This window comes from Rhipicephalus microplus, chromosome 2, assembly GCF_043290135.1.
Source record: "Rhipicephalus microplus isolate Deutch F79 chromosome 2, USDA_Rmic, whole genome shotgun sequence".
Lineage (NCBI taxonomy): Eukaryota > Metazoa > Arthropoda > Arachnida > Ixodida > Ixodidae > Rhipicephalus > Rhipicephalus microplus.
In genome coordinates this window covers 200577470-200587655 of record NC_134701.1, presented here as the reverse complement: position 1 = coordinate 200587655, position 10186 = coordinate 200577470, and the positions used below count along the sequence as shown (strand labels likewise).

Genomic DNA, 10186 nt, shown 5'->3' with positions numbered 1-10186 from the left:
GTTTCATTGATCCTTTTCTAAAGATTCAACGCACGATTATACACTACATTACAGAGCATCATTGACGTCAAGAAAGAAGGCTCTCGTAAAGATAGTGCACTGCCGAGCAGCCGCGAAAGAAGAGAGGATGAGCGATACCGTTGCGCATCGCAAAACACCGATGGCTCGTGCCGACGCCCGACGCGGCGCTTCCTCGTCGACCTTCCTCTCCTCCTGCCCGTAGTTAATCGGCTCCCGGGTGTCACCGCTCGTACGTCACTCGTCGTCTTTAGCGCGACGCTCCCCTCCTCTCCAAGCAAGGGTCGTGTCGGCCAATAAAGGCAGGCTTTTCGTCCGACAGAGGCCTGTCGCCTTCCAAAACAGCGTGGAGGCAGGCAGAGGTGAAGAAAAAACTGGTCTTGGGTAGCCTGTCTGGCTGCTGGTATAGTACTCACAACTAAGCAGAATAGAGACTCGGAGACCTAAACGGCAGCAAAATACGGTGAATATTTCGTCGACATCCAGTAGTGACTCAAAGCAGGCATGGCAGCAACTGTGACCGTGGTCAACAGCATGATGGCCACCGAACCGTTCCTGGCACGGGATCCCCGCACCATGGAGTGGCCACTAGCCGGCAATAAGCAGTTCCTCGTCATCCTGTTCGTGGCGTACGTCTACATCGTCAAGGTGGGTGGGCCCCGGTTTATGAAGGACCGCAAACCTTACGACGGCATCAAGCCACTCATCATCCTCTACAATGCGACCATGGTGCTGCTAAACTGCTACTTCGTGGTGGCCTTCCTCTCCAAGACGTACATAGGCGGCGGCTACAGCCTTCTATGCCAGGGCATCAACTACGGGGCTCGAGACGAGGTCACGATGAGCATGCTCACGCTCTGCTGGTGGTACCTGATAGTGAGGATCGCCGACTTCCTGGACACCATCTTCTTCGTGCTTCGAAAGAAAGACTCACACGTCTCCTTCTTGCACGTCGTCCACCACATCCTGGTCGTCTTCAACGGCTGGTATGGTCTCGCTTACGGTCCCGACGGTCAGGTGGCGCTAGGTATCATCCTCAACAGCTTCGTGCACGTGGTCATGTACAGCTATTATTGCCTATCACTGCTCGGACCGTCCATGCAGAAGCACCTGTGGTGGAAGCGCTACCTCACCCAGTTCCAGCTCGTCCAGTTCGTGATAATGTTCCTGCACGCGTTGGTGCCGCTCATCCTCAGCTGCGGCTACCCGAGGCCGCACACGTATCTAGTACTGATCGAGACTGCCTTCTTCTTTGCATTGTTCGTACGCTTCTACCTGAAGGCTTACAGCAAGAAGAAGGTTCCCAGCATAGAGGGTGAAGCCATCAAGGACAAGGTCAACTGAGGACTTCAATCCTCACGTTAGTCTGCTAAAACTCGGTTTGAAGAAAAAGTAGGGCGAAGAGAGGTCAACCTACGGAGCGAAACAACGGAAGTAATATTTAACGACTCACATTTCAATCCTGTGATATAGAAAAAAGACTGAAACACTGTTTTGTTGCCATATATGCAATGTGCGACTTCCATTTTGATTTGCTTTTTTTTTTATTGAACAGATTATGAGGCGTAGGTTATTTGTGCGTTCACGTTATTGGAGTGCAGCTATAGTGGTGGCACTTGGCGATTATCGCGTTGTGTACCAAGGAAAGAAATGTCTTAAGTATCTCTCGGGTGAAATTTCACACTTAAGCACTTTCAGGTGGGAAAAAAAGCGATACAGGTCCATCCGTAACTCGTCATGTACTATCAGCGTCAAATGAAACCCTAACAGCCTCAAGCCGCCCCGCCGCGGTGGTCTAGTGGCTAAGGTACTCGGCTGCTGACCGCAAGTCGCGGGTTCGAATCCCGGCTACAGCGGCTGCATTTTCGATGGAGGCGGAAACGTTGTAGGTCCGTGTACTCAGATTCGGGTGCACGTTAAAGAACCCTAGGTGGTCGAAATTTCCGAAGCTCTCCACTACGGCGTCTCTCGCAATCATATGGTGGTTTTGGGATGTTAAACCCCACATATCAATCAACAGCCCCAAGCCGTCGCGATGTTTATACGGCGTGCCGTCCATTTATCACCATGAACAGACACACATATGTATGTGCAGAGCTGCCGAAAAGGGTGCGCGCGGCTGCCCATTGTGATAACTGGACGGTGTGCAGTATACCATCGCGAAAGCTGCCGCTGCTGAGGTTTCATAGTACGTGCACATTGCATATGGTGGCGTTTGGAAAAGGTCGTCATCTTCATCTTGTATCGAGTTACCGTGAAATACAGTTGAAGGCCGAACGTCCGGAATTGAATTGACTACAGTTTCGTGCGATTCGTTTACCAGAACGCATCTAGTCTATAACGTCTACCTTCGAAACGTTGCTAAACGAGCCTTTTCGAGGACTATCAGATACGAACATTGCCGCCTGCGCAAGTCGCAATGCTTTTGTGAAACACCATTATCGCGTGTAAACGTAAGGCGTAGTCCTCACTTCGGCGAGAATCGATTTAACAATGATGGTAGTACAGGATATATTATCGATAAGTTGTACACAGTAATGTTGAGTCAGTTCCTAATGCCACGATATTTATGGGAGGCTGTTATGGGTGGTTGCCTTTTTGGCACGTCTTCTTTGTGGCACGTTTTCTTCATTAAGACGCTTCAGTAGAGTGGTTTGTTTGTCACGTTTTTGTGTTGTTATACGGTGTTGAGAGTTTTTTTTTGGAATCACTGGTCATGTTATGTTCCAAATAAAGTAATTTTGGTGTTACTTGGGCCTTCGGGGTTTTTTTTTTTTGGGGGGGGGGGGGGGAGTTCTAAGCGCCTAAACGGTAACTTCAATGGCAATAGAGCATCAATGACAATGCACTTCTATATTGTAATATTCAATGTACAAGGCAATCAATTGGTACACGAAGCATATCACATTGCTAAAAAAGCGTAGAAATTCACCGCTTAATAAACTAATCCTGTTAACGCTACTGATATGTGAAAACAGACACGGCTACAATGTCTGCAAAATTGTATTGAAACTTGTTGTGCAACCAAAATGTCATCCTCGTAAGTAAGGTGTGCTGAAATTGTGGCAAAACTCAATAGCTGAGACCTACGGCGCTTTTTTTAACATGTTCAACTGGCATACTACAGTACTATTTTTTATTCATTCTCCTTACATTGTGTGGAGATGGTTCACCAGTGACACTGAAAAGGAGAGCCCCAGTGTTTAGCACTGGTGTTACCACAGGCCCATTCTACTTCGCGGACGCAGACGACCAGCCAAGCATCTGTATAGCACACTTCACAGATGTAACACTAAATTTTGGCGAAAGATAGAAAGGCACAGAATTTTTAATAAATGTATACAGGAAGCTGCAGAAAGCCCCTCTCTGCAGTGTTCCTTTAAAGTTTTACGTTTTAGCAGCATGCATCTTGTCGCCGCCATTTGCGTCAGCAAGCATCGCTTGGTGTTTCGAGCACAATATTGAGAAGTCATTTGAGCAGCATTCGTATTTCCGCCGCTTCGCAAGCGAACCAGCGCTGAGTATAGTGTGGTTTGGGGAATTTCTGCTGCACGTAACGTGCGCTAGGAATAACCTCCCTGTGGACATTCGTTTCGCATCAGAAGATCTAGCTTCACTGTACAAATTTTCGGTCTTGCAGGAAAGCTGCTAACAACAGCAGTTGTTTCATAAGCAAGAGATACATGAAATAGAAGAACACTTTGTGTGATGAAAAGCGGAGTAAGTCACATGGAAAAGAAGACACTTTTTTCTTTATTGTAAGCTGTAATAAACGGGAAAACAAGGAAAACTTGCAACACGGGCTGGACGCCACCAAATGAACTCAAACGCTCATAGCCTGCGTTCGTTAAGGGGCCCCGCAACATCCTCATAAAATACAAATAACGTCTGCGCTATAGTGTCTCCTGGCGTTTTCCGTCTTTGCAGCACAGTGCGTGATGCCAGCTCACGGGATCTCGGGATGAAACAAGCTCTAGATTGCTCGATATACGAGTCATACATGTTGCGAATCGTCTCTTACCCTGATTTGTCATGCAGACGAATTCTCGCTCTACATTGTCTTGTATATGCCTCTCATGCGCGATGAACCAAATTCACTCCGTTTTCTGCGTTTCCGACTGCGCAAGCGTAGATATATCATCGCGAAGTCAATAAGAGCAGAGTCCTGGCCAGCTGAACACTCGGTGCTGACATTCCAAGCGTTTTGTGGAGAGATGAGTGGCGAGGATGATTTAGAGCTCGTGGAAAGGGTAGCCAACGCGAGAAAAAAAACTACTTTCTCACCTTTAAATTCGGTTTGGTTCATTGACCCTAGGTTATGTCGAGGCGTGTAGGTCCCCGGCGTCAAAGAGTGCCCTATTAGGTGCGAAGCACCTCAGTGACTAAGGTTGCCGGTCTCTCCTCTCATCACGTTGTGTCGTGTTGTCACGGTCCGTCACGAAAACGCGTATGCACCGCAATTGGTAAATTACACTACTTTCCACCGGTCCCCCCCAAAAATTTAAAAAACAGTTAGCCCGACAAGTAGCAGATGACGCTATATAGTGGAGCAGAAACACCCTCCTTCAGAAGGCGTATAGGGAACTGACACCAGGCATGTAGGGGGAAAAAAGAAGGGAAAGAAGCACTCTAGCGTAAGCTGCATTTCGAGTGCAGTATATAAACCTACATGTCAGGTTTCAAGCCCGGCACCACTCATAAAAAAAAAATTTTCTCACAGAACACCGCATGCTTCACCCAGGTTTCAAGTTGTAGTAAAACAGAAACACCCTTTCCTAAATGTTTTCCTCGATAACCGCCTTGCGACATGCGCCTGTCAACGGTGTTCTAATCGCTTACGTTCGTGTGCCACTACTCTCGGCTCCAGGGTCTATCTGCTTGTTTTATCTGTGCTTAAATTTTACCTAACGAATTTCTCGCATCCTGTTATCTTTTCGGGCACCGGCATGTAAGTTGACAAACTGGGGGTCTACGATAAGTGAATTTTAGAGCCGAATCAGATACGAATTCGAATTTGTTGGTATTCGTATACTTTTCGAATAGTAAGGAAGGCATTTCCACAGCAAGTTATGTGACTCAAATATGCACTAACTTTAACAAAGAAACATCGCGATCGTGTTTAACCAACAGAGAATGCCAAAATTGTGTAAACCGAAGGAATCTAATACTCAGCAACTACTAAAGCCTTCGTGATAGTAACTGTATGTAAAACTATTGATTTGATTTGTGGGGTTTAACGTCCCAAAACCACCATATGATTATGAGAGACGCCGTAGTGGAGGGCTCCGGAAATTTTGACCACCTGGGGTTCTTTAACGTGCACCCAAATCTGAGCACACGGGCCTCGACATTTCCGCCTGTATGTAAAACTAGAGCAGGTACATCGGTAGCCAAGGTCGTAATTCGTCAACGCCTTTTACGTGACACTGAGACACAAAATTTTAAGAATCTGTTATGAATCAGCATCATTAATAAATGTATTTTTTGTCTTTCCTTTTCATATGTTGTTCACTCGTCACTTTCTTATATATTTATCCTCTTTTTACTTTTTTTTCAGAATGAGCAGGTGATGTACACGTTATTCATAATTATGTGCCCCTTCGAATGATAACAGCGACCTCTTGAAATTCACATTGGCAGAGATAGCAGTGTTGCTCCCATCGCTCTTCTTATTTAATGTACTGAGTTCGCGGTCATATTGCCCCATTCTCATGCTACCTGATGCTCCAAAATCCTGGAGTTTTGCGTGTCGCTACGATGATATCGTGATTAGAGTCGCCCCAGTGGTAACTTGATTGTTTTGCCTCGTTATAGAGTGACTCTTTACGAGTATCCTCTTTACGGTTTCCCATAGATGTAAGTATGGACGGCTTTTCATTTCACCCCCTATTGAAATCCGGCAACTGTGGCCGAAAACAGAACCGGCACCCTCCTGCTTAACAGTACAACGCCAAATAGCCATATCGCCTGGTTATGCACGTATGTAGATATTGTGTACATTAATATAATTGCGTGGAAAGACTCCTTTACAGTTCGTTACTCCTGCGTGACAGGTAAACACTTAGTTTCTAGAATATACAGTGCGTCCGGCGCTGCCTTCTCCGCACAGACACTGTACGCGTGCGTACGACGAATTCCCGTTTGAATAGTGCTTCTCAGCAGCGAGGGACGCTGTCTGCTCTGTTCCCGGACAGCCCTGCCAAGCGCGGTCGTTCGAAAACCTTGACAAAAAGATATTTCTAAAATACACAAGGGATAAATATGTCTCAAATCTGAGGGTTTCATAGGATAGATTGCATATTGCAATGCGTGTTTATTGTTTAGTTTTGACGTATTCCGATTTCATCCGCACAAACGTTTGGCAACGCTCGACGTAGGTCATGCCGCCGCGATGTTTGACAAGTTTCGCCAGAGGTCATTTTGTTAAGGTTATGCGCAGGACGCGAATAGTCAAGTTTATTCGGGAGCTCACGCAAGCACCAGTCATAACGCTGGAAGGAGTCAATGGCTGATTTAACATGGACGACGCGTTGCACAGATCACCAGATTAGTCGGCAGTCGACGACTATTTTCATCGCTATCAGCGTACAGCGTGTATCGCTTGTATTTTGAGTTTTCGTTTTCCGGGTACAAGTTCGCCCAAACAAAGAGTGCCTGCATTTCCCAGACTTGCCGCAGCCTTCTTAACCGTCGCGACTGCGAGACAACATGAGTGAAAGATCAGTACACTGACTGATAACAAAGTGAAGATGGGTTCACAGTTAATCACTATAGTTTAACAACACACCAGCGTGACTACTGCTCACAGACCTTCAAGTTTATCAACAGTATCTCCTTACTTATGATACCTTATTCTGAATTTCTTAGAATATTTATCATTGGAGATTACACGATATACTCGACCTATACAACAACCAACATATTTATCTACTTTTAAAGTAAACAACAGCAACAGCAAACAGTACAATTTAATCTGATTCGACCTTAGATGTAGATCGTCACACAGTGCGCTCTTCGCTGCAGTTGACCTACCACGGATGTTGACGCGATTACTAGCACCGTTGTGTCCTGCTCCAAGGGTAAGGCGTAAAAAAAGGCGATATGTTAGCCCTTACCAGTCTGCTCAATGAGATGCCTGCGGCATATTGCGGCGCAACCTTCGGCACGAGCGACGATCAAGTGAGCGGAGGACACAATGCGTTTCCCTCCTAATCCGAGGTCACAGAAGGCATTGTTTCGGTACGGAATGCAGTTTTCCGGGGACACGCCTTCCATTAGAAATCACCTTTGGTTCAGTGTGGAGTGCCGCGAGAGCTGATGATTATGCAAAGCGCTAAAAATAAAAATACTTAAAAAGTTATGAAGAAGAGCAGAGGTGAACGACGGGAGTACGTTGAGACTAACTTCAATTACTGAATTATTGTTGATTTCACTGGGTACAGCAGGAGGAAGCAGAAGCTAAAGGTCATGTTGCCTGACAAAGGCTTCTGCTCCCTCATCAATTCGGCACACAGGCCGTATAGAGCGCACAAATTATACAAACATTGCACGTGTGGTAAGTCGCGAAAAGCAGTGAACATGCATGAACAATATGCAAAAAATCCGACAGATTACGATTAGAGAACATTTTACGCAAAACCACGGCAAAAACTTGGAACGAGAAATTCACTACATAAACTTTTGCAGTTGCTAATTAAAAATAAGATATTTATACAGGTACTTTGATCACTTCATAACTTATCACCAAGCTACTTACAACAATCATTCATGCGCCAAATTCATCTGACTTTTCTCTGTCCACAACACTCACCATAAGCGCTTCAAAACGTCCTAATGTCCATAATAATTTTTATTGCCTGTAGGTCTGCGACACCGCTGCTTGTGTCTACAATATCTAGACAGCACCGATGGCCCTCGTTTTCAGCTCATTCACCATGGCAACTCGACACCTGGCCACTTACACAAACCAAACCGGTTCCGTTAAAAACGTGTGAAACATTTTGCCTGTATGCCCAAGAACACGTTGTTTTGGCTGCTTATGCATATGATACCGGCGCATTCATCCCCAATCAACCCAGGAGCGAGATTTCAATGGCTCATATTTCCCAGTGCTGTAGTCGAGCAACCTGCACAGATATCTGTATGGAAATGGAAGAGAGATAGAAGGAGAGAAATCATTTAAAAAGAGATAAAGATATCAGCTCTCCTGTACGTGCACTTCCACTTCATATCTTCATATCTCAGAATAAACACTTCCTATCTTCCTAACACTTCTTTTGTCAGAATAAATGTCCGAATTTACGGAATGATTAGAAAGAAACATCTTTAAAGAATATAAAACCTTGTATAAGCAAAGAACTCAAGGCCGAGAGACTGACAAAATGTCGAAGATTGCCTGGGTAAGTTCGCGCTGGCGTATGTGTCCCGATCTGAGCCTTTGTGGCCCAGACTGTCGCCTTCATTTTGTGAAATATGTATTGATACAGCCGGGCGAACTTACGCAATAAAAAAAACACTCGCTGTTGTTGTAGTGGAGCAGATGCACCAATGAGCATGCGCCAGTAAAAGAGGACAAAAGGCCTGCGTTCTGACTGCGGCCGAGCCTGTGTCGCCTTTGCCAGCCTTGCCGTGTGTTACCGTACACGGTTCTCCCCCGTTAAAACCTCGTTATGACGTCGTTACATCAATAAACCTCGTCACGATTGATGGAGGTGTACTTAGATTTCCCCGATTGGGTGAAATGCATGCTAATGAGAACGCGATGATACTGAAAACATGGTGCAGCACGCCACAACGCCACCATCGTTCACGCCCAGTCAGCCGGTCAGGGTTGATTCAACCGACGAAAAATCCAGCGAACCTGTGACTCCTGTCAAATTCGGTTTCATACCACATACATCATTTCGTTTAACTCTTTCGTTACCACCTCTATTCAAATCGAGCCCCGGTGATCGACGCTTTTAGATCGCCATTTTTAGAGCGTTAAATGTGTTTCTCGTGCACCAAGCACACTCTAGTAGTTAGTCCAGCCGCTCAACTTTCATAATCCATTTGAATTTGCCCGTTTTGGCAACATGGTTATTTTTCACAGACCTTTCACAGACCTTTGCGCGAACCAATGTGCGTGTGTTGTTGGAAAAGTGCACTACTAGGCTGGAAAACTTGACTGAAGTACATGCCCCTCGTAAATATGCCACAGTTACATCGAAGTTATATGTAATGAAAAGAACCTTTGACAGCCAAATATTGAAATAAAGTGTCACGTTCGCAACTTGATATGGTTGAGTAGTAATAATTGCCAGATATCTATGCCAGCTCTTCAATAAAGAGCTGTTGCTAGGCGTCAGAGAAAATTTGTTCTACAAAAAATATTTACGAAGGTCCACCGCGTGTTTAAAGTGCCGAGGTGGCCTTCTCTGACAGTTTCCGGCGTCTTTGGTTTTGTTTGAATCGTCATATCAGACATAGGTTCGAATCTAGTGTCACTAGTCGCTCTTATGACGTCGTCGTCACGCGCGCGTATGAGTGCGCACCAGCGCTGCAAAACACATGCGCTACTAGAAACTGGCTTGCGACCCCACCTCAATTGAGTGAGGACAATCTTAGAGTTCGAGGATGACAGCACCTCAGTTTCAAACTTCATGGCGACCATGTTTCGTGCCAGCCTGAGACATCCGCAGGCGTTCATGGGGTCGTTTTGTTTACATCCTCAAGTTTTCTCGTCCACCGCAAGTGCGTGTAGCTTCTGACCTTTGTGCACAATCTTATAGCAACATATTCCGGTTGCGTGCGTGGTTACTGGTGTGCGGTGTGCTGGCGCCGGCTGCAGAGCTTCTCCTAACGACCAGGCTCCCCCCGGAGCACATCTTGGCCCTGGTTACAAAGCAGTTCGAAACGTTTCAAAACTGCTTGCTATATTGTCCTTTCTCATTACGATATGCACGAAAATTCAAAGAAACATGCTTGGATGCATACATTGGAACGCCAACCTATGCGGAGTGAAGTGGCTCATGAAGAGATGTGACGCTAGATGAAATAGCGAAATTCATTGGCTCTCTCATTCATACAAGGATTATTCACATCACGGGTGCCCGTCTATATTGGAACACCTGGATACTCTTATCCCAATACAGCAAACATTTACTGAAAAAAGTGTACGCGTACACGA

General features: G+C 45.8%; 1 pseudogene; it reads left to right on the top strand.

Moving 5' to 3' along the window:
* The first annotated feature begins 330 nt into the window (after positions 1 to 330).
* LOC119170485 (very long chain fatty acid elongase AAEL008004 pseudogene) lies at positions 331 to 2768 on the top strand (annotated as a pseudogene).
* Positions 2769 to 10186: the final 7418 nt, after the last annotated feature.